The sequence below is a fragment of the Podarcis melisellensis genome (assembly GCF_964234715.1).
Source record: "Podarcis melisellensis genome assembly, chromosome: 2".
Classification (NCBI taxonomy): Eukaryota; Metazoa; Chordata; class Lepidosauria; order Squamata; family Lacertidae; genus Podarcis; species Podarcis melisellensis.
Genome location: NC_138529.1, coordinates 11,744,217 through 11,769,114, shown reverse-complemented (window position 1 = coordinate 11,769,114; position 24,898 = coordinate 11,744,217). Strand labels below are relative to the sequence as shown.

The 24,898-nt window shown below is 42.4% G+C and overlaps 1 protein-coding gene across 11 annotated transcripts in view; it reads left to right on the top strand.

Moving 5' to 3' along the window:
- Nucleotides 1–24,898, top strand: part of LOC309362869 (homeobox protein Hox-D3-like) — a gene marked incomplete at its 5' end in the record, with an annotated part of 121,251 nt that overhangs the window by 88,024 nt on the left and 8,329 nt on the right. For 9 of the 11 annotated variants that reach the window (XM_081898845.1, XM_081898849.1, XM_081898844.1 and 6 more), the window contains one exon: nt 8,492–8,767. The exons of 1 other annotated variant lie outside the window; for it this stretch is intronic. Of the gene's footprint in view, nt 1–8,491; nt 8,768–16,715; nt 16,821–24,898 lie in introns of those variants that run through there. One more of the 11 variants, XM_081898846.1, reaches the window with a different exon arrangement.

Genomic DNA, 24,898 nt, shown 5'->3' with positions numbered 1-24,898 from the left:
AGGGGGGTTCTCCTCCTTGAACCCCATTCGAGGGTGGTCCAGGGAAGGAGGTGGGGGCAGCTTTACCATTTGGCTTGTGATTTGCAACAACTAGTGATCTCTCCCCCTTCCTGGGCAAGTCCTGGTCAGGGGTGTGTGGATAGTCCCACTCACTGCACTGGGAAATATGAATTAGAAGAAAAAAATATTGAAATTAATTGGGCCAATTAAAAGAAATATCTGAGATGCTTCAAGTGTACTCCTAAATGTGTAAAGCAATGGGGATCATACAAGCACACTTGACAGGGAGCTGGTAGTGGCTGCAGGTGTCGCCTGGGTGCCAAACCTGCATTTGTTGCCATGCAATGTGTGAAGTGGCCCACAGGGACAAAGGAATACAACTTTCAGTTAGGTTTGCTGAAGTAAAGTGTCTTATAATAGTCTCTTCTCCCTTACAGACTTTCCCGTACTCTGAGATCTGACAGGGATGTCCTTTGATGGTCCCACATCATCCTAAAATTAGATAGTACAAGGGACCCAACTCTGTAATGATCTCTCTTTACAAAACTGAGCAGTGCCAACTCTTCTAAGTTTTCATTACCAATTAAAAATGTATTTATTTACCTAGGCCTTGGGGTGACCAGTTGACTGCTTATGTCTAGTGTTTCTTGTGTTACCTATCTTTTTTTGGGGGGTGTTAGGGGACACGGGTGGTGCTGTGGGTTAAACCACAGAGCCTAGGACTTGCCGTTCAGAAGGTCGGTGGTTTGAATCCCTGTGACGGGGTGATCTCCTGTTGCTCCTGCCAACCTGGCACTTCGAAAGCACGTCAAAGCGCAAGTAGATAAATAGGTACCACTCCGGCGGGAAGGTAAACGGCATTTCCGTGCACTGCTCTGGTTCACCAGAAGCGGCTTAGTCATGCTGGCCACATGACCCGGAAGCTGTACGCCGGCTCCCCTCGGCCAATAAAGCGAGATGAGCGCCGCAACCCCAGAGTCGGCCACAACTGGACCTAATGGTCAGGGGTCCCTTTACCCTTTACCTTTACGGGGTGTTAGAGGAGGAGTAGAATCTCTGGTGAGGGACATGTCATCCTCCTTCTGAGGTACGTAGATTGTCCATCTTTGGTCCCCACCCTGCACTCAGCTCGCACCTGTGGCTCCTAGAAGCTGTCAGCATGTGACAGTGGCCACACAACAGGAACAGCTTTGACTGGCCGTCTAAACTAGGTCAGGGTAGCTGATGGGTCTCAAACCCTTGGTGAGTTAGGGATGTTCCTTGCATGCGAAGACAGGCTCTGGTGGAGTGAGCGGTTGAGACCAATTGTGGGTCTAAGAGTCAAGAAGGCAGCTTCTGCACGTGCTGTACAGGGAAGTGAGGGGCAGATGGGGCTTGTCAACCTGGGAAGGTAGCCCATTTGGAGAAGGACGACTCTGATCCTAAACCGCTGCTGCCTTACAGGATATCTCTGGAAGAAGAAAAGGCTAACAAGTAAACTCTGCACAAACCTGGAGTGGAGTCTCTAAGGCAGTTAGGTGGCATCTTGTATGCCTCCTTCTGGCAACTCTGGCAGCCAAGCTGGTGCCAAGCAAATTGCGGCCCAATCGCCTTCTCAATCCAGCCCGTGGACGGTCCGGGAATCAGTGTGTTTTTACATGAGTAGAATGTGTGCTTTTATTTAAAATGCATCTCAAGGTTATTTGTGGGGATAGGAATTTGTTCATCCCCCCCCCCAAAAAAAAATATAGTCTGGCCCACCACATGGTCTAAGGGACAGTGGACTGGCCCACAGCTGAAAAAGGTTGCTGACCCCTGAGCAAGGCCAAGAGGGGGGTCCTGTCACCTGGGCAGCCCAGGGCCTCCATATAGGGAAAGTCACTTTGGTGCTGCTAACACAGCAGTTTGACTTCACCCCGGAAGCACCCTCCATTTTCTCTCGAGACAGATGGGTGTCAACAACCTATTTTTTATTGTTGGTTATGTATTTTACCAGCAATTGTGACTCACTCTGGGATCATCTTGCAAGACAAAGAGCAGGACAGAAATATCGTAAGTAAATAAATAGTAGGCAATAGCTTCCTTGTGCAAGTAGGCCTGGTTGCTTATCTACTATGCATATTCAGATAAACCCATCCCTCAAGAGACCACGAGTTTAAGAAGGTGAAATGCGGGACTGGAAGAATAGGGTCTAGAGTGGGGAAATCAGTAGGAGTCTACTAAAAAATGACTACAAGGTGATTGCCTCAAACACATGATCAAGTAGTCTCATTGGCTTCTGTCCAGGAAAAGTACTTAAGTATCCAAGGATGGAAGTAATCCTATCTGAAGTCATCAAAGCATTAGGAGCACCTGCTTAAGTCCCACTGGTCTCTGTGACATTTAATCACTTGATCAAAGTTAAAGCACGTGATTAAGAGGGCTTTGTTGAAAGGGGTTGAATTTAAGCAGGTGCTTAAATTCAACACCCATGTTGAAGATCTCTGATGGAGTATAATTAGGTGGGAGGAGGGAGTGGAGATGGGGTGGGTGGGGGGAGGAAGGAGATGATGGTAGCAGCCACTTCCTGGCAAATGACTTTAAAGCACTTGACATCCCTGCCAGCAGACTTATCTTATGCTTCAAAATATATAATGGAAAGGCAAGGAAAAGAATACTATGGCAGGAAGAACGTAGAAGCCATGTAACAGATATGGGGCTCATCTCCTCCATCCCTCTCCCTTTCTACAATGGAAAGAAAGAAAGAAAGAAAGAAAGAAAGAAAGAAAGAAAGAAAGAAAGAAAGAAAGAAAGAAAGAAAGAAAGAAAGAAAGAAAGAAAGAAAGAATAGAGATAGTATTATGGCACTGAGCTTGAATTGGTGGGCTGTTATGAACCTCAGCTTGGTCATGTTTAGGTGGATAAATCAGATGCAAAAGCAACACCACATTTTTCTATTCTTTTTTCAGAAAATGAGAGTCAGGGAGAGGAAGGAGGAGAAGGAAAAACCAAGGGCCTGTTTGCACTGTATAGCAATTTAGCTGTTGCCCTGACTTCCCACAATCCTGGGAATTGTAGTTTGGCAACGTAAGTTGCTCACAAAGAATCAGATTGTAGTTTGTGGAGGCTTCTCATAGAGATCCCAATCACCCACCCTTCTTACAATTTTGGGGCACTGATCTACAAATGGCGGGTCAGAACCCACTAGTGGGTCGTAGCCTGATCCGAACTGGGTCACAACAGGAGCGAATATATGGTAGAAGATTAAGAAATGGCTCTCCAAATGCACAATAGGGTTAAATGTAGGTCCTGGGTCTGAAAAGGTTGAAGATACATGTTCTAAGATTCCCTGGGAGAAGGAAGGGGCACAACTTTTAAACTAGTTAAAGTTTGAGATGCCTGTACATACACATTATGTGAGCCAGTGTGTGGTGTAGTGGTTAGAGAGTCGGACTAGCACCTGGGAGACTGGGGTTCAAATCTTGGTCATGAAGCTCAGTGGATAACCTTGAGCCAGTCATTGCCTCTCGGCCTACACCACCTTGAGCTCCTTGGAGAGAAGGTGAGATATACTGGTAAATGCAATTAATAATCGGCATTAGCTTCTTTTAGTAATAGTAAACTCAGTTATATGAGTGTGGATCTTCATGTAGCCAAAATGACAGTATTGAGACAGGTGGGAGGCATCACCAGACTTCAGGGTACTCCAAGGTTTGGAGCTCTACACAACATTTTTATAAGAAATCTAAGGGGGACCCTTTCCTCCAAAAAAAACCAGCTCAGTACATTTTCTGGTTGGCTGTTGTCGGGGGAATTGAAAATGGAGGTGGTGTTGGTGGAATGGAATATCCTGGAAGAAGGCTTGACTAACTGACTGGAACACTGAACAGAAATGGGACCTGCTTTCTGCAGGTCCCATCTATTAACTTATAGAGGTTTTCCACCACACTAGCAGTCATGCAGATTGACCGGAAGAAGCCTGAGATTTTCCCACTTGGAAAAACCTTCTGAAGGATGGTATATACAGAACTACAATCTCTGTCTTTCTATGGCAAGGGGGAAATAGCTGTGGAACCAATTTGGTCTGATCTATGGTGTGGGTTATGTCCATGTTCTCAGTGAAAGGAGCAAGTCAGATGAAATTAGAAGCTGGTTCCTTGTTGGGTTGTCATCGAAGGTGGAATCTGTGGCTGTTGTACACATTGCCATGTAAAATGCAGCAAGGCCATTCTTTTTCTCAATTTGGTTGGGGGACAAACGCATCAAAACACAGTATTTCATAAGAAATGGACTGTGGCTAATGTCATATGTACAGCACTTGCCAAACCAGCAGTGGGAGTGCATGGATGCACAGTAAATGGAAATGTATACACAGTCCACATCTGAAAAGATAAAAAATAATAATACTAGTGTAGTAGATAGTTGTACTTAAATTAGAACCCAATTTCACTTCACTGTACAGTGGTATCTCAGGTTAAGAACTTAATTCATTCCGGAGGTCTGTTCTGAACCTGAAACTGTTCTTAACCTGAAGCACCACTTTTAGCTAATGGGGCCTCCCGCTGCCGCCGCGCTGCCGGAGCACAATTTCTGTTCTCATCCTGCAGCAAAGTTCTTAACCCGAGGTACTATTTCTGGGTTAGCGGAGTCTGTAACCTGAAGCGTATGTAACCCAAGGTACCACTGTATAGCTGAAAGTTTCACTGGTGGCCTTTCCTGCCCCACACTGGATTGCTGCCAGAATAAAATAGAGTAAGCCCATGTCAACTAAGGTCCTTGGAGGAAAAAGGCAAAATAATATAAATAAATTGGATTTATTTATTTTTTAAAGAAGGAGAACACACCGTAAGATGTTATACTGTGGTCTTTAGGAAATTTATCTACTGATTTTAGTGAGATTAATCATTTCACTGCAAACTAAGGATAGATCAGGAGTGAGAAATCAAACATTCCTACAGGTCTAGAGTCCTATCTACATTATTCATTTCAAACACTATCATACCACTGTCATGGCCTCTTCCAAAAAATCCTGGGAACAGTAGTTAGAGTGCCAAATGTTTTTAAGAGATCCCTACTCCCCTCACAACAGGAATGCGGGTGGCGCTGTGGTCTAGACCACTGAGCCTAGGGCTTGCCAATCGGAAGGTTGGCGGTTCAAATCCCCATGACGGGGTGAGCTCCAGTTGCTCAAATCCCAGCTCCTGCCCACCTAGCAGTTCGAAAGCACACCAGTGCAAGTAGATAAATAGGTGCAGCTCCGGTGGAAAGATAAACGGCATTTCTGTGCACTGCTCTGGTTTCCCCAGAAATGGCTTAGTCATGCTGGTCACGTGATCCAGAAAAACTGTCTGCGGACAAACGCCGGCTCTCTCAGCCTGTAAAGTGAGATGAGCACCGCAACCCCAGAGTCATTTGCAATTGGACTTAACTGTCAGGTGTCCTTTACCTTTTTTTACTCCCCTCACAGAACTACAATCCCCAGAGTAATTTAACAATCAATCCCTCTTCCCAGGGAATTCTGGAAATTGTGGGCTCTGGAAGGAGAATAGGAATCTCCTAACAGCTCTCAGAACCCTTAAAAAACTACATTTCCCAGGATTCTTTGGTGGATGCCATGCCTCTTTTAAGCGGTATGAGAGTGCTTTATATGCAGAGTGTAGATGTGGCTTATGACTGGCTGCACTTAGGAGGTTGTGTAGGTGACCCTCTGTAGTGGTATGTGTAGTTTTGTTAAAGCAGCAAATGGGATGAAGAGAAGCTGAACTTGAATAACATTTGTACAGTATGTCAAAATAAAATTTAAAAAACTATCCAGTAGCACCTTATAGACCAGCTAAGTTTGTTCTGGTATAAGTTTTTGTGTGCATGCACACTTCTTCAGATTTATAATTTTTTTATTTCGACTGCATCAGACCAACATGGCTACCTACCCGAAATTAGTATGTCCGTATCCATAAATCAAGGTTCATAGAAGGACCCCCCCCCAAATAGCAACCCAGGCTCCAGAAGGGGTAGGTAAACAGAGAAGGCATCAAATTGGGAACTGAGGATGAAACTGAGTTCTGGTCTCAAACGCATTATCTTTCAAATCCAGTTCACGAAGGGAGAGGACAACTTCTATCTAGGAATGAACATGGGTGGCCATTTATCAAGTATTAATTTACTGCAGTGTCCATGTAGCAAGTTGGTTAGTCAGCCATTTGTAATATTTGTTCTTGATGGGAAGTGAAGTCAGTTTCTAGCCTGCATCTGCACTATAATCAGGGAAGCAGGAATTTCTAAAATTCCCCTTTCCACTTGACCCGATGATGTTAGGTCTGAGCCAAACTACTCACAGTTATTTTTTTTTTAAGAAACATATTCAGCAATGTTTAAAAATGCCTCAGTTTTGTTGAAAAATTTTCAGCGATGCTTATGAAGTCACAAGCACTGTACCCAATGCGTCCCCCCCCCCGAAAAAAAAACTGTTTAGGAGGACTCTCATTTTCCTACTCATATTGAAATACTGCCCCTCAATGAGGCCAAACTTAGATTCACAAAATGTTTAGGGGTATGCGTACCCCTGTGTCTCCCCCCCCATAAAAAAGTGCTGACTGTACCTTTGTCTGTGATATTGGTTCAATATGTACTTTGCTTTTGTAAATTTCTTTTAATGTAAGAGGTGTAGAAATATTATAAAACAAATCCCCCCCCCACCAAATGTGATTTCATTTATATTGTCCCTCCCACTCTCTCAATGGAGTTTGCCCTTAGTGGTGTCACTATGCAGGATCATAATGGTATCCAACTCGCTGTGTGATCTCTCATTGGCTGGAATCATGCTTGTCTTTAAGAAGAAAGAAGCAGTAACTAGGTGGGGGAAGGGATATTATTGATGCAGCGGCAGTAGCTAGGAGAAGCAATGGCACCAAACAGGATCAAAATAAGGCCAATACTCCACGATGTGTTTTTCTGTGTACCACCCATTAAATTGCTGCTTTCAATCCAAAATATGAGACTAGAGGATGTTTGGTACTTGTTAGTTCATTTTCATTTTATTTTGAAATTCCACACCTCCTTTCTACATTATTGTTCTAGGGGTTTAGAGCCTATAGATATGGCAAAGTACACACACACACACACACACACACACACACACCACCCACCCACATGGTCCTCCTGTGTCGATCCAACAGAGTACTGGCATACACCTGATGGGAAATCAACCTTCAGGTTGATTTCAGGCAAGACAGGTGTACAAAACTTTTGGTGATATTGGGTACAATCCCATCTTCCACAGAAGCCAAAGCTCCCATAGATTTGAAAGGACCTGAATTGTGTCCATTGTTTGGAAAACCACTGTGTTGAAAGCCACCCACAAGAATAGCTTTCCCAATGCAGAAGTGCTGTTATTTTCTTTATATTCTGCCACAAACCAAGTAGTTGTGATATTAGCATGCAAAGAATGAAAACACAACCCACATCTCAGGGTGAATAGCTGATTCTCTTCATGCCAATTTCCTTTCATTTCTCTTTGACAGAGTGGGCCTTTAAAAGCTCTACACCTTAGCCAGCTTTTTAAGATGTAGGCTCTTTGATGATCGAGCCCTAATGAATTTGTTTTGTCACCAATAAATCAGAATGAATAGGGGCTCCCTGTCCTGTACTTTTCAATGCTGCCACCATAGTTTCTTGAAGAGGGTTGACGTATGACCATAGCAAGCTAGCAAATTAACATGCTGGTATTAACCAAGCGGTGCCCTGCATAAAGTTGCAATGGCCTTGGTGCTTGCAAAGTGTTCGATTGCACATGATCCTGGGCAGTGTTAGATATCCTTTGTTTTGCTTATTGGCCTCAGAAAATATTTACCTGCACTGCAATTCTTTAAGCTGCTGAACCAACAGGCGCTGGTATTTTCCCCATGGGTGTGATATGAAAAGGCCTCAGTGCCCTTTGATTAAAAGTAACTTCAGTTGAACAGAATATGTTGATCCTTAGAAATTGGTTCTTGACATTTCCTAGCCTCGGCGGGATGTGATCAATACAGTTATGTATTGCCAGTTCTGTTGTTTTTACACATCTGCTTCTACGGTGTGTTTTCTAAATGCCTAGGATGTCAAAGATGTAGGTATATGTGTATTGGTGTATATACTGGTAGTTTATCTATATGTGAAAATGACTGTCAGGATACTAAAATATGAACTTTTAGCATATAGTTTCAGAGAAGAGACTAATTCAGAATCACTTAGTGTGCGTTTGCTATCCTATAACCCACTCAAATTCACTTTCTTGCTCTGTTTTGCCAAAGTATTGTTGTTGTGGTTTCTCTCCTCCCTGCTTTTTGAATGTTTATGGATGGAGTACGTCTCCATTAGTGTGGAAACCCAACATGGAATCATTCTGCATTAATGAATCTACTTTTTTTAAGTGTGATTTTTTGCATGCACCCTTCTACCAGTCTTAGGATGTGTGACAGTATTTGACCAAATGTCCCAATAGCAGCTACGCAGGTGAGGCTAAATAATGTTTGATGTTGGTCATATTCTGTTGTAGGAACATCCATGTGTATCACAAGGGCAGCACTTCTACCAAGACGTTCCTTTGCATCCTTGGATCCTTGACTGGGGGGAAAAAAGGATGAGGCTCCTGGACGGGATCTTACATCACTCAAAAGATTGGCCTGGGAACTCAACTACAGAACTGACCTTCTCAATGAGGAATAATTCTATATAAGTACTTTATGAGTAAACCTGGAGCTGTAGATGGTCACTTGGATATGAAGCAGAAGATTCAGTACGGGTCAGTCATCCTGAAACAGGCATTTTTGGGGTAATACTTAAGAGTTGTCTACCTACATAATGTTTTTACTTTTTTATATATGATGTCTAACCCTAGGGAAGATTTAGTAAAATTTAATGTCATCCATTGTCAAAAGGGTGCCATGTGAACTGGATGTGTACAATACTGCTTTTGTACACCCCCTTTATCCTGTGCATTGTTCCTTGTATTATGTTGTTGTTATGGCTACAGCTAAGATAATAAACTTGTAATGAACTTGGCATAGAATTTACAACCTTGTTGAATTCGAAAAACAGTGGGATGAACAGCGAGATCTCAGCACCAGGCTGCATGAGCACTTCAGCGGGTGGTGAAATGGGATGATGTTTGTGATGTGGGTTATGCTTTGTGAACATTTCAGAGCAGCTGAACGACCATCTTCTGCATGTGGTATATTTTAAGTATGCCCTCCTTTCATTAACACTACTGATGTATGTCTTTGGGAGGCTTGATAGTTGTTGAAATCTCACACATACTAGAATACATCAATCATTGGCAGGAACTATGAAGCCAATAAGCCAATAAGACACTCTATGCACCAGAATGACCATCCTAGCCTACATTTCTGCCTCTGCAGTTGTTAGCAGGTTTGACTTTACCAAAATGAGGCATGAAGTAGTTGCCAGTAGATTCCTCCTTCCAGCCTTCATGTCTATGTGTCAATCTTTTTTCTTTAAGGATGTCATTCTCAACTTTTGCTTCAGTTGTGAAAACATCAAAGTTTGGTGCTGTGTGCTGAGTTCACAGAATTGAATCAGCATGCACACAAGTTGGGTTGTGTTTGGCTCACTGTTCCTCAGCCCACAATGAGAGCAGCCCATAATCACTGGCTGAGTTTCAGTTTCTGGCAAGGCCAGTGCGGCCACACTCTGCGGGTCCTGGATGAAAAGTCATTGTGCCAAATTGCTTGCACAAATAGATGTCATATGTATTGTGTGTGTATCAGATTCTCTGTTGATGAAATATTGTCATTACTTATGGGCAAGCCATTATTTTCCTGAAGCATCTTGAAATATTTGCATTGTTTTGCCAACTTCTTGTTCATTGGCAACATCCAGTCACTGGCAATATTTGCATTGCTTTCCATGAATCTTAATTACATACTAGGGATCTTTCACACTTTACACAGCAGCAGCCCAAGTTTGCCCCCAAATATAGTCCAAAGAGCCCCAGTGAATTAGAGGTGCCTGATGGATTTACCTTTGACATACTCATGTTTGCTGAATTCAACCATTGCTTTTATAAATGTACACTTAAAAGTTCTTCCATGTTGCACCTTAAAATAAAAAAATACTATGGACCCTAGATAGGGTCTAAAAAATGGACGTGAGACTTCATTTTCATTTTGCTTTCTGATTCTCATTTCTGATCAAAGATAGTGTGATGTTTGAAAGCTTAGTCAGTTTCACCAGCTGAATTCTGTGCAGTGCTCTTCTGTTTCAGCCATTCTCTGGGACTAATGCTGTACTGCATGAAAACACTGGAATGACAGAGGAAAATTTTCTTAGGTGCTGGAGTCAAAACTCCCCATGTTCACTGAGAAGGACACTCTATCCTCCCTTTGACCCACTATTTATAAACTGGCAATTTAACTATTCCCTCTATGGGTTTATGCATCTGTTATCCATTCCTATCCAGTACTGTAGTAGGAAAAGAGTTAACTCCACATGCACTAAAAATAATAATATAAGGTGTGGGGGTTGCATGTTAAGGCACCTGTTTTAACATCTGCACTGTGTAAGCAGTAAATATGCTCTACAGCCTTACGTATTGTGATTAAGGTAAAGGTACCCCTGCCCGTACGGGCCAGTCTTGACAGACTCTGGGGTTGTGCGCCCATCTCACTTAAGAGGCCAGGGGCCAGCGCTGTCCGGAGACACTTCCGGGTCACATGGCCAGTGTGACATCGCTGCTCTGGCGAGCCAGAGCTGCACACGGAAACGCCGTTTACCTTCCCGCTGGTAAGCGGTCCCTATTTATCTACTTGCACCCGGAGGTGCTTTCGAACTGCTAGGTTGTGATTACTTACAGCTTAAATGTCCATGCACCCAATACTTTCAGTACCAATACTTTTAGTCACCACGTCTGAGGGACACTGATGTTCAGGATACCATGGGGGCAATAGCCACCTAGCCATACATTAATGTTTTTCCTATTTGCTTTCATTTGGGTTAGAGAGAATAGCATAGGTTTTTAATCAAGATCGGTTTCTATGCATATCAGATATTCAAAAATGTTTATGATTTTCTGTCACAGCAAGGTGACTTGTATTTAACTTCCTATAAAATTATCTGGGGAGGGCTTTAGCCATATGTAGAGGGTGGACAGTTGTTGGTGGGCTATTTTATTTACTGTTTTTATACAAAATGCGTGTTTTCAAAAAAAGGGGGGGGGACTCATGGCCTCACCTAAGCAAATCACTTTGATTTCCCTAGGAAAACCATGTCTGCATTCAAAGCGTTTAAGGCAAATCTATAAGGCCTGAGCTCAGGTCTCTCTTTCTGTTTTGGGTGTGTACACATAGGATTGAGATCTGAAATCCTGAAAGGGATGGGCAGGGTGAAGAGAACACTACTAAGACTATGTTTTGCTTTTCAATTTGTCTTTAATATACGGTAATTGGAAACAATTTTAAAATACTTCATCTTTAAAAAGACTAACATCTTTCAACAAGGAGTTAAAAGAAAAGAAAAGCACATTTCAGTTTTGCATATCTTACAAGGCAATTGGATTTAATTTCCTTAAAAGTTCAGGTTTTTTTTTACACCAATACAAATGATGGGAAGGCAATGAAGTACATCCTATAACTTTACAATAAATCCCATCTCCACATGCACCACCACCCAACCCTTTCATCTGCATAGCTACCTTGCCTGACTCAGCTCGGGTTCAAATTCCACCATTGCATATATATATATATATATATATATATATATATATATATATATATATATATATATTGATATGATACAATATAATAAAGATGAAGGCGAGACTGAGAGAGTATTTTGCTTGGAGTAGTATTGTTGTTCTGCTCTACTGCGGACACCACTACTACCTTCATCGCAACAGCCTGTGGTCTTTATCGCATCTCTCTTCAGAACGCCATTGCGAAGTGAGTCACAATTCTACACACATGGACATGGGCCTGTCCTACTATATGGATTTTATACACTGGGAAGATGGGTGTGTGTTTGCAGGATAGCGCCTCGCTTCACGATGGCATTTTGTGGCTTGGTCATAGGCCATTGTCATGATGGCACCATCATTTATTTATTTAATTATTTAATTTGTCAGCAGTGGGTGCTGCTACTTGGGAGTTGCTGTTGCCAAAAGAGACAGGGGAGCATAAAATGTCAAGATCCAGAAAAACCAGGTGAACAGCACCTTTATCACCAAGAAGTCCTCTGGCTTCTTCTATGGCACAGCTGCACAGGGAACTGAAGAAGACTCTCTTTGTGGCCCTTCCTTCTCTTCCTTTCCCTCCAAGCTGTCTCAAGACAGGGAAGACGATTCCATCATACACTCACACACAGTACCTCTTCTTGGAAGTGTCCGGCGTGTAGAGGGGGAGGGAGAGAGAGAGAGAGATCGCGAGGTATTTAAGGCACTCCAGACAATTGCTCATTCCGTAATGAGTTATTACTCTGCTGAGCCAAAGGTCATTAGAAAGGATAAGGGCGGCCATAAAAGCGGCCCAGCTAGCATGCTTTTCCTATAGAGATTATCATTATTGGCTTATTAATACGCGATAATGTTGAATTATACACGGCAATAAATAGGAAAAAGGTTGACTTGGAGTTTTAAATATTTTATTATTCTCAAAGCGAGCGTTCCAAGCAATGCAGGCTCGTTTCAAGTGACTGGAATAACCAGCCTAGCCCCAGACCCCTTTTTTCCTTATTTTTGGTTCAATAATTGTTTGTTTTTACTCTGTTCTGGGATAGATAGATAGATAGATAGATAGATAGATAGATAGATAGATAGATAGAAAGATAGATAGATAGATAGATAGATAGATAGATAGATAGATAGATAGATAGATAGATAGATATAGCAACTGCAGTCCGACGCCCACTTTCCTGGAAGGAAGTTAGGAGAACACAGCAGGATTTACTTCGGAGTAAGCAAGCCTAGGATCGCGCCGTTAATCTGTAAACACGAAGTGTATTTTATGGATCTCCCAAAACACAGTGGTCTGTTTGAGGTGGGCTGACTTTCATTCTTGCACGATCCACTTAATTTTTTTCCTAGGATCGTCCTGGCCCAGCGAGGTATTTTACAAGGTTTTAAACAAGGAGCGCGTAGGGTCCGACTCACTCAGGCACATTTAATCTGCTTTAAGTGATCTTGAAGATGCCCTCTTACTTTGTAAATGTTAAATACATCGTTGGGGCGCGGGGATTCGCGGAAGGGGGTGTGTGTGCCAGGTTAAAGTTAGACCTCCTTTTAGGACACTCCGAAAGGAGTCTTTTGCTTCCACGATTTATGCTTCAGTCGCTTTCTGGATCAGAGCACCGCCAGAACGGGCAGCAATCCTGCGATCAGCAGGTGCAGTTCAGCCAATAGGGCATTTCAGTTTTTGAAAATCTTGCATTTCATCGAAAAACCACACCGACCATCTCCCCCAACTTCTAGAAACGAGGGAGGCCCTGCCTACCCTCTCTCTTTAACATAAATGTATGCTGCAAAGGACATTTTAATTTTTGCCATTATTTGAAATCCAGCGTGTTAGGTTTCTGGGCTCCTGAGTTTAACTTAAAAATAGAGTAACTAGTTGCTTGGAAGAAGGATGAAGAATTTTTTTAAAAAGAAAAAGAAAATATCTAGGAACGCAGCCAAGTCTCTTACTTGGGAGTCAGTAAGCTCCATTGAACTTAGTGGGACTTTCTTGGCAGGAAAGATGCATAGAATTGGACTGCATGGTTTCTTTCTTTCTCTCTCTCTCTTTCTTTCTTTCTTTCTTTCTTTCTTTCTTTCTTTCTTTCTTTCTTTTTTCCTTCTCTCTCTCTCTCTCTCTCTCTCTCTCCTTCCTTGCTTCCTTCTAGTACATTAAAGGTTGTATTCGTGATGCACTCCTGCAAATATCTAGCATACATTATGTGACAAAGACATAACTTTGGCTAGCAAACGAACTCCCCTGACATGAATCCCACTATCTCTAGAAATCATTACGTTCCCCCCTTTTAAAAAAATTAAATTAAAAAAGTAATGTGTTAAACATAAAAGAAAACTAATTCCGTTTCTTGTCAATAAGCGATTATGATAAGGAAACAATCCCCGGACGGGAACGCAAACAATATTGCATTGGTCCTGTTAAAGATCAGATCTCAGATAAGATCCTGGCAGTGCCGTCAAGCGGTCCGGTCGATGTAAATCGCTTTGATCAAATGCCTCATAACTCTGCCCTCCCTCTCAAAAAACACCCCTATAAGTTAATTTGGAAGTGAGGACTGGATGGAACAGCGATTTAAAAACAAAAACAAACCCACGCACTTCTAAATGTAAGCAGAGGCTAAACGATGTTTTAAATCCAAGTTAAAGCGAAGTTACACATCGATGAAAAGGATTTGATTGTTTTTCTCGCCGCTGAAACATACATTAGAGGCCTGGCTAAATATAAATTTGCTGGAGACGGTTGGTGCGCGAGTGCGGAAGGCTAATAAACCCTGCGGAAGGGAGCAGGCCGGTTAATTCCCCTTCTTTTTCTTTATCAACTTGCGAACTTTGGGTTCTGCTTCCGAGAGAACGCTTTCACCCCGTTGCTAGATTATCAACAGCACGCCCGAAGACTGAGGAAACCTTCGCAAGCGCTTCCCACCCGTCTCGAAGCAAACACAATCAATTCCCTACTAATTTCTTCTTCCTTTAGACCTTCCTGGATCTTCTCCCCACCCCGAGCCCATCCTAATAATAATAATAACAATAATAATGCATTCCACAAAACAATATACTCATCAATGAAATAATTTCGTCCTTATTTTGTTCCTCTGTCCAACGGATCGACCAGGCTTGGGCAACCGTCTTGCAACCCTGGAAAAAGACGCAGGCGCGAAACTGAAGCTACGGGAAAAGGCTTCAGCAAAGCATCTCTCCCCTCACCTAGATAACTGCGTTATGTATTTGGCCATTTTACCTTCCGACAGAGACAGCCCGGTATATTTTTTTCCTTTGGGTACACACACGGCGTTCTTCTTCTTCTTCCTCTTCCTCTTCCTCCTCCTCTTCCTTCCCCAGCCAAACTAAGCGAGATCTTCGTGGTTTCGGGTCCTGTGGAAGACATCCAACAGAAATGAATCGGGAAGGGATTAAATCATACAAAGTTACATTCTTAACTCCCCCACCCCAGACACCACGAGATGCAAAGGTTCATTGTTCCTTTGTTAGAGTTTGCAGGCTCGGCTTGTTGTTATTGTTGCAGTAGTTGTTGTTATGTGTTTTAAGGGGGGGGTCTTTTTCTTCCCACCCTCCCCGAAACTTTCCTCTCTAACCACCGCTCCTCACCCCCACCCCATCCTTCCCTCCCTCCCGGTAGAACCTGAACCCACAATCATCCTTCATCGCCGTCGAGTAGGAGTCGAAACCCCGTTTGCAGCGGAGTCTTTATTATGGCCATTATGACTTTCTAAGTGGGTTTCAGTGTCTTGTCCCCCTTGATGGAAGCGTGGGCAAGGGGAACGTAAGAACATAATGAAGCCCAACAGACGAGCATTTTAGTAGGGAGGGGGGGCGAGGAAAGTTGCAGACGGAGTCAAAACTCCCTCCCACAACCTGGGGTATTTCTTTAAATAAAGGAAGAAAGTGAAAGAAACGGCTCCTTGGAGGTGCTAAATTGCACAGGGGCTGGGATTTCTTTCCCCTTTCTTTCTCTCTCTTTCTCTTCTCTCTCTCTCCCCCCCCCCCTTGTTTACAGCTACAGAAGGCAAAAGAGCCATAAATCTTAAGACAGCCTACAGAGACAACTGCATTTGTATGCATCGTTAGAACTTGCTAATACCTAAACCCATTAGCAAGCCATGTAGAATTCTAGTTTCCGGTGTCCATTAACTTACAGTTAAATTCTAGAGGAAAGGGCATGGCGATTAACATAAACTATATCCATCATATTGTTTGTCATAATAGATTAGTCAACTATAGAGATGTGTGTGCGCCTCGCCTGCATGCGCGTGAAACTTTTTCTCTCCCACACACCACCCTCACCCCAAAATCTCCTAGCTGTGCTTTAGTTTCAAACGGGGGAGTCACTTGGTGTGTGGGGGGACTTATTTATTTATTTATTTGAGTGGGGAACTTATGCACAAGATCGCCTATATGATATATAAGGGAGTTGAGGCAGGGAGTTGAGGCAGACCGCCAGGCTCTTCTCCGGACATAGATTCAACCCCCCACGAAACTGTTCTGCAATTCCGGTGTGTGTGTGTGTGTGTGTGTTGCACCGGCATGTTTCCTCGGAAGGAAGTCCTCCAGGAATCAGCCGTGCTCGCTCCCAACGCATAGGATGGCGGCCTTGATGCCCTGCGAACCGTCTCCAAATGAATGGGCCCATTGATCTTTCAAGATTTTATCCATGCATTTCCATTTTTAAAAATAAAAAATAAAACATGGGGGGGGGGATGGTGCAATCTCCCCCACCTCCCCCAGATTCACGTATGCTGTCCGGTTTCCTTTCCCTTAATCGGCCTCTTCTCTCCCTCCCTCCCTCCCTCCCCCCCCGCCCCGCATTCCCCATCCGATTCTTTCTCATCCCTTGTCTTTGTTGAATGACGTTCGATTACGTCCCCGTCTCCCTTCCGAGCACCGAGCCCTCCCCTCCTTACCCCACCGCTCCTAACCACCACTCAAAGCAGCATAATCTGCTACTATTAAGCCAATACCACCCCTACTCTTCAACAACGACCCCCTCCCCCCTTAAAAAAAAGCCTCCCTCCCCGCCTAGCCCCCTAGATGCACAGTCCCCCCTCCCCCCCTCCTTGTTTAGGCTACGCGCAGAGATGTGAACTTTTGTAGCTCTGCTTTTCAGTCTTCGCCCGTGAAAGCGTTAAAGGTAAGGGGTCTGGAACTCGTATGCAGCAGCCGGCTTTTGTAGCGATGATTTATTGCTTCAATCTTGGTTCACCCAGAGTTCACATGGATTTGCTGCTTCTGAGAGCTAAAAGATGGTCTCACTTGACAAGTGTGACTATTCCAAATGCTTCTCTCTCTCTCTCTCTCTCTCTCTCTCTCTCTCTCTCTCTCTCTCTCTCTCTCTCTCTCATCTTCTCTAGTGCAAAATCGTTTATAATTGAACCTTATAAAAAAAATCAACACCCCGATTTGCTTTTGGATGAGCAGGAATCAGGGATCTAATTGATTATAGATACTATATATATATATATATATATATATATATATATATATATATATATATATATATATTTGTGTAGGTGCGCGTGGGGGTTGCGTAACAGGCACATATAATAATGTATAATATTTGCATTTCATATGTGCGTGTGTGTATCTGTAACAACGCACGGAGCGCGCCCACACGAGGGTCTTCAGACAAAAGGAGAAGAGGGGCTTAGAAGCACACACAAAAAAACCCAACCACCCCACCACTTTCATCACCCTCCTTTCCCCACCCGATCTTTCTTTGTTGCTAACCTGGATTGGAGCGGGGGTCTGAGGGGCGAATATGGAAGGAGCCGGTTCTAACTCGCATCGTGTTAAATCTCAGAGAAATTAGGACTCCTTTCTTCTGCTGGGGTGGGTGGGGGGAGACATTGCATTATTGGTTCTGCCCTCCCTTACCCTCCCACCCTAAATGCTGTTGAGACGCCCCCCCCCTTTAAAAAATCGTTAAATATACAAGCAATAGTGGTGGCGTGGCTTTTTTGGGGTTTTTTTTTAAAGGATACTGCAGAATCATCAAGCCTAGATTTGCATAACGTGACTTGCCTGTCAAGCACCTCCAAGCCTACAGCATTCTCTTGAAATGAATGGACCGAAATAGCTAAATAATAAATAGATAAACGAGGAGCCCATTGCATACTGTATGGGACTGTGGGATGCCCATATTTGTCTACAAGATAAAGCATTATGGGACTGATAATATGATGCTAATTTCCCAGAGAGGGAAAGTTTTTTTGTTTTGTTTTGTTTTTTTGTTTCTGTTTTGTTTTATCGCGTGGTTTATGCTGCAGAGAAACCAGGGGGTTATCCCCCTTCAAAACCAAGGTTCAAAATAGCATCAATTACCCGCAGTACCCAAAAAAGAAAAGAAAAAAGTCTCCTTTATAATAATCACATATTTGGGGGGTATAGAAGGAGGCAGTTTTAACTCAGATCTATAACTACGTTTGAAACCGTTTGCAAGCAAGTCCCGTTGAAACTTCTCTAGAGGAAAAATGGTTTAAGATGGACCTGAATTTCAGGCCAGAACTAAATCCCCCAACCTTCAGCGCGTCAGTTCGGTGGCATTTCCTTCATTTCGTCCACAGCTAAATTAACCTGCGACTTTAGCGCTGGGCTCCTTCCGTACATTTGCTTGGAAACTAACGGTCCTGTGGATTCCAACGGGACTCATCTAAGGCTTGATTGCAGCCTTGATTTCAACGGACTCTACTTCCAAATGCAAATTCCCGTTGATATATGTTTCATCCAGCCTGCTTCTCAATAGTTGGGTCATCCATTCCATTTGAATGATGGGCAGCTGTCAGTCACCACCACCTTAAAACATGCATTTGCTTGGAAGTAAAGGCCCTTTTTGCGCAGTTATCAGTGGGACTTTTACTTCCAAGTTTAGCATCGGGGCAGTCATCTCAACAAAATTAACTCGGTTCCTAAACAGAACGGCCACAGCCCAGTTCAGAATTAAACGCGCTTAGCCTCATAGAAACCCAGCCTTCCAGCTTCAATACTTGGTTGGATTGTGCCCTATATATATCCCACCCCCCGGTTGGCCATGAGATTTGTAGTGGGGGGTGGGGGTGGGAATGACTGAGTGGATAGATGCTTGAGGTGACTCGGTACCAAATACCGATAAGGGTATGCTAACACGTGCGTCCACACACACACACACACACACACACACACACACACACACACACAAAATCTCTTAGCAAAAGCTTCTTGCGTTTATACGAATGCATAAGACCCGAGTAGTTCTATCGAAGCCTTGCAAGCTAAACCACCGTCCCCCCCCCCCAAAAAAGCTTATCAGTTTGCTGGCAAAGTTCTAGAACTGAAAATCATCAACAAATAGAACAGGAAAACCAAACCAAAGTAAAAGCCTAATATAAAACTGTGTTTCATTAAAACAATATATCTTCTTTTTAAAAAATCGGTAGGTATTTCCCACCCATTCCTATTAAACTAAGTTTTGTTAGCGCGCTAAGTACTGAGATAGGGAAGTGAGATGAACTGGATTCTGTAACGAACTCCTCCGTGTAAAGAAAAGATTTGGAATGGGGGCCTGGATCGGTGCGTGAGGAGAGGAGCCGCGTAGGTGGGTATAATACCCTATTTACAACGCCTTATTTTAAATCCTCACCTAACTGTCCGGGAGGCCCCGCAAAAGTCGACATACGAAAATGAAAAGTTGTAGACCGTGCGCCTATAAGCAAAAAGAGAACTCCCCCGCCGAAACAGTTTCAAAAAGGCAACTAAAATGAAGTCGTCTAGTTTTAACAAATTAGTCTGTCTCTATTAATTTGCAAAAAACAAAACAAAACAACAAAAAAAACAAAAAACCCCAATCAGCTTCCAGTAGCAGAAATGCAAATATTTCCTCAAAACAGGGTGTTTCTGTAAGGGGGTGGCAGGAAAAAAATGCTGCATACATTAGGATGTATGGATCTTCCCGATCATTTCACCGGGGGCTTGAAATTTCTTGCAGGGGTAAGAGGATTAAAAATGTGTTCCCTTGAAATCAAAGGCATGGTGATTCTTTGAAGGCAAGGGCCACGGGGTAGCTGTTTCAGGGGCTCCGAAAAGGGGAGGTTTGGTGTCCTGGGCTACGTCTTCCCGCAATTTCCAATTAACATGTGGAACTCACTGCCACAAGATGGTGCGATGGCCATTAGTTCAGTTGGCTTTCAGAAAAGATTAGACAAGTTCATGGAGAGCAGGTGTTGTAGCTAAAAGTTGCTGCCATGTCAAGAGGAAGTCTGTCTGTGGCTATCAGTAGGTGGGAACAAACAACAAGGGTTGACCACACCTGCCATCATGCCTTGCTTCTGAGCTTCCAGAGACGTCTACCTAGGTATTGAATACAGACTGCTGGACAGATAGATTTGGGTGGACCGTGTGACTCAGACCTTTAAGAAATAAATATAGCTAATGGCTTCAAATCCGGGCACTACTGACCTCAAGAACTACAAGTTCTGCTTCCCTGTCCTGAAACTTGAGAGACATGACATAGAAATAGCAGAATGATTAACTGCAGAGCCATTACATATATTTATCATTAACAGCTCCATCCACAATTAATTTTAGAGGAACAATGTGAGGGTTGGGGAGGATGTTGGTTTTTAATCCAATTCTGATTTTTTTGAAAAAGAGTCAAAGAATTTAGTTTGAATCATGTTATTTTTAAATGCCCAGCATTTCTTACTAGATCCACCAAAGAGATATATTAAATAGAATAAGGTGACTACTTTTGAGTCCCATACCCTTGAGTAACCTATGGCAAGCCCCCCCCCCCCCCCGCATCCAGGATTTAGCAGAATCAGCATGCTACTGCTTGGAGGGTTGAATACGATTTGATCCAGATTTTCTTGGCTGTTTTTTAACCAAGAAAAAACAAAGCAAAACAAAATTGTACCCTCTCAAGCTAGTGACAAAAGTCCCACCTACTGTAGTAAAACAACAACAACAACCCTTCTTAGGTACCTTCCATAAAATATGACAATGGAGCAAAAGGCAGAAAAGTTGTGATGAAAAGGGGAATTTTGTATCGGCTAATAAAGAAAACAGCACAGCAAGGAGAGAACAGAGTTTAAAGCTGTGGCTGGCTTTAGGATGGACAGTCCTTAAGGCTACCACTGTTTTCCTGTTAACATTATACTTGGAATTTAAGTTCTCTTGAAATCGGTGTGACTCCCAGGCAGGCCTCTCTCCTTCTTGCCCAGTGTTTTGGAATGGGAGGCTTCAGTGGCGTAGCGTGGGGTGTGCAGGGGGGCCCGGCCGCACCGGGCGCAACATCTGGGGGTTAGGGTTAGGGGGCGCAAATCCACGGGTTAGGGGGGTGCAAATTACTTGCCTTGCCCCGGGTGCTGACAACCCACGCTACGCCACTGGGAGGCTTTGCCAGCGAGCCCTGTAAGTCAGTGAGGAACAGCAAAAACACCAATGCAATGAATTTTAAAATATCTCTTAATAATAGCCATTTACAGTATAACCCCATGCATGTCTACTTAGCAGTAAACCACATTCAGTTTAGCAGGCCATACTCCTAAATAAGGGCGTGTAGGATTGCAGCCTTGATGTTATAAATGTTTTGAATAAAATAGTATTACACTTAAATAAAACTTTTCTTTTCTTTTTTTAATCGCCAAATGCTTGACAAACTTTGTACTCACTGGCCAGAACTTTGCAACAGGGAAGCAGGTTTACTTTACACTGGGCAGAAAAAAAACCTACATAGTTTCCCTGTATGTTTCTATAGGTAAAACATGTTTCTTTTTAAGTGAATGATAACCATCTTAGTTGGGTTTTTTAAATATCTGCTAAGGGGATTACGACTTTTACGTGCTCCCCAGTCCTAAGTGCATAGCTAATAAATATATTGTGGTGAGAATATTATTCAACCAGAACTGCTAGACTCTCTATCTATCTATATCTATCATCTATCTATCTATCTATCTATCTATCTATCTATCTATCTATCATCTATCTATCTATCTATCTATCTATCTATCTATCTATCTCTATCTATCTATCTATCTATCTATCTATCTATCATCTATCTATCTATCTATCTATCTATCTATCTATCTATCTATCTATCATCTATCATCTATCTATCTATCTATCTATCTATCATCTATCTATCTATCTATCTCTATCTATCTATCTATCTATCTATCTATCTATCTATCTATCTATCTATCTATCTATATCTATCTATCTATCTATCTATCTATCATCTATCTATCTCTATCTATCATCTATCATCTATCTATCTATCTATCTATCTATCTATCTATCTATCTATCTATCATCTATCTATCTATCTATCATCTATCTATCATCTATCTATCTATCTATCTATCTATCTATCTATCTATCTATCTATCTATATCTATCTATCTATCATCTATCTATCTATCTATCTATATCTATCTATCTATCTATCTATCATCTATCTATCTATCTATCTATCTATCTATCTATCTATCTATCTATCTATCTATCTATCATCATCTATCTATCTATCTATCATCTATCTATCTATCAATCTATCTATCTATCTATCATCTATCTATCTATCTATCTATCATCTATCTATCTATCTATCTATCTATCTATCTATCTATCATCTATCTATCTATCTATCATCTATCTATCTATCTATCATCTCTATCTATCTATCTATCTATCTATCTATCTATCTATCTATCTATCTATCTATCTATCTATCTATCTATCTCTATCTATCATCTATCTATCTATCTATCTATCTATCTATCTATCTATCTATCTATCATCTATCTATCTATCATCTATCATCTATCATCTATCTATCTATCTATCTATATCTATCTATCTATCTATCATCTATCTATCTATCTATCTATCATCTATCATCTATCTATCTATCATCTATCTATCTATCTATCTATCTATCTATCTATCTATCTATCTATCTATCTATCATCTATCTATCATCTATCTATCTATCTATCTATCTATCTATCTATCTATCTATCTATCTATCTATCTCTATCTATCTATCTATCTATCTATCTATCTATCTATCTATCTATCTATCTATATCTCCAGGGCTTTTTCAGTCAGAACTCACTGGAAGTCTGTTCTAGCACCTCTCAGGTGGGCACCATTGCCATTATAAGAGAACAAGGGAGGCATTCATGGTGAGTTCCAACACCTATTTTTCTAGAAAAATAGCACTATCTATATCAATATCACACATGTAAACATAATGCAATTATTCTAGTGCAAGCCAGCAAAAGTCAAACTGTAATGAATGAGATTCAAGTTTGTCAGTCCTTATAATGGTACCTTAGTCACAGCTACTTTTTGCACCCCTCATATATACTTAAGATAGCAGTGTGCTATCTTAAATCAGCTATCACACACAACTTTAATACAGCCCCTGTCCTCTAAGATGCAATATACATAGGTTGAAACACATTAAGTTGACCTGTGGCATTTTAAAAGCTCGGATTCTTACACACTGCTTGTGATGATGATGGACAAAACACAGTTTATGTAAACTCATTTATCCACCTGTGCTTTTAAAAATGCCCTTGGACTTCAGCAGCCAGCCAGCTTGTGTGCAAGACTTGTGTGTATTCTGCCAGTTAACAAAAGCACAGAATTGAGCGCAGAACGCAACCTGCTGGGAATCTCTGTTTTCATTTTAGAAAGCAAACCATGTTTCTATCCCTCATGACTGGGGTGAATAGGGCTGAAACTGAGTAAGCAACGCTGGGTGAAAGCTAGAGAGTCAGCTGATAGGATCATGATCTGGGCTGTATTATTGCATAGTTCTGTGCCCTTCCCCTTTATTTAAATCAAATAAATTATGCAAAAGAAATAAATATAAGGGAGGCAGGCTTCAGCACACAGTTTTCCTTGGAGCAAAATTGGGGTTACTTTGCTGCGGATTCCCCACCCCCAACCCCCAGTGCACAGCACACACTGCTCTGCCTATGAATTTGTCGGAGGACAGCGTATCGATGGCCCATTCATTTCCATCAGTGAGGTTACAGCTGTTCACATAGCTTACCAGCCAACTTAATATCATTAGCTCCCATTGCTCTTGCTAAATCCAATACACCTTTCTGAGCTCTTTTGTATGCCTGCCACCATTTCTACAGGCCAATGATTTTCCCAATAGACTCTGCTTGTCTCTTCCAGGAGAATATTGCTTCATTTTAAATAAAAACTCCCCACTGCGGAACTTATATAGACCTTTACTCTTCAGGTCACTGAGTTGGGGGGGGGGGGGAGAGATGTTAGGAAAAGCTGCTGGCTTATTTTCATCTATTTGCACTGGGTAAATTTAATATAAATAGATACCGTATTGATGGCAAGCCAAATATTTATTCCACAAATAATTCCAGTACTGTTGGGTTTTTTTACATGAAACAAGCCATTACTTCTAACTTAGGCATCAATAGCAATTATGAAATACAGACCTCTCTGCAGTGCAATCACCGTTCTGCTGCCATGCAGCATTTCCTATGCTAGTGGGATTATACAGACACACCACCTGCCTTTGATTAGTCATTGCTTCCCCACAAATCCACGGTCCAATCCTCATTGGAAGCTAAACAGATTTTTGTCACCGATGGTACTATGATGTGCCTCCCCAAACCACTTCACTTTTATATTTTTAGATGTGCACCAAAATGTTTTGAGCATATGATTAGAAATGTGAGATGGATGCGGGTGGCGCTGTGGGTTAAACCACAGAGCCTAGGGCTTGCTGATCGGAAGGTCAGCGGTTTGAATCCCCGTGATGGGGTGATCTCCCGTTGCTTGGTCCTGTCAACCTAGCAGTTCAAAAGCATGAAGTACAAGTAGATAAATAGGTACCACTCTGGCGGAAAGGTAAACGGCATTTCCGTGCGCTGCTCTGGTTCACCAGAAGAGACTTAGTCATGCTGGCCACATGACCCGGAAGCTGTACGTCGGCTCCCTCAGCCAGTAAAGCGAGATGAGTGCCGCAACCCCAGAGTCATCCGCAACTGGACCTAATGGTCAGGGGTCCCTTTACCTTTATCTAAAAATGTGAATGTGACAAATACATGTGCAAATGTACCAGACAGACATCTTCTTCAGGGAACCATGATGGCCTACAGTTCTTTCATAAAATCATAGAATTGTAGAGTTGGAAGGGACCATTGCTCTACCGAATGAGATATCCCTTTGTCACGTGTACACTTATTGGTAAAC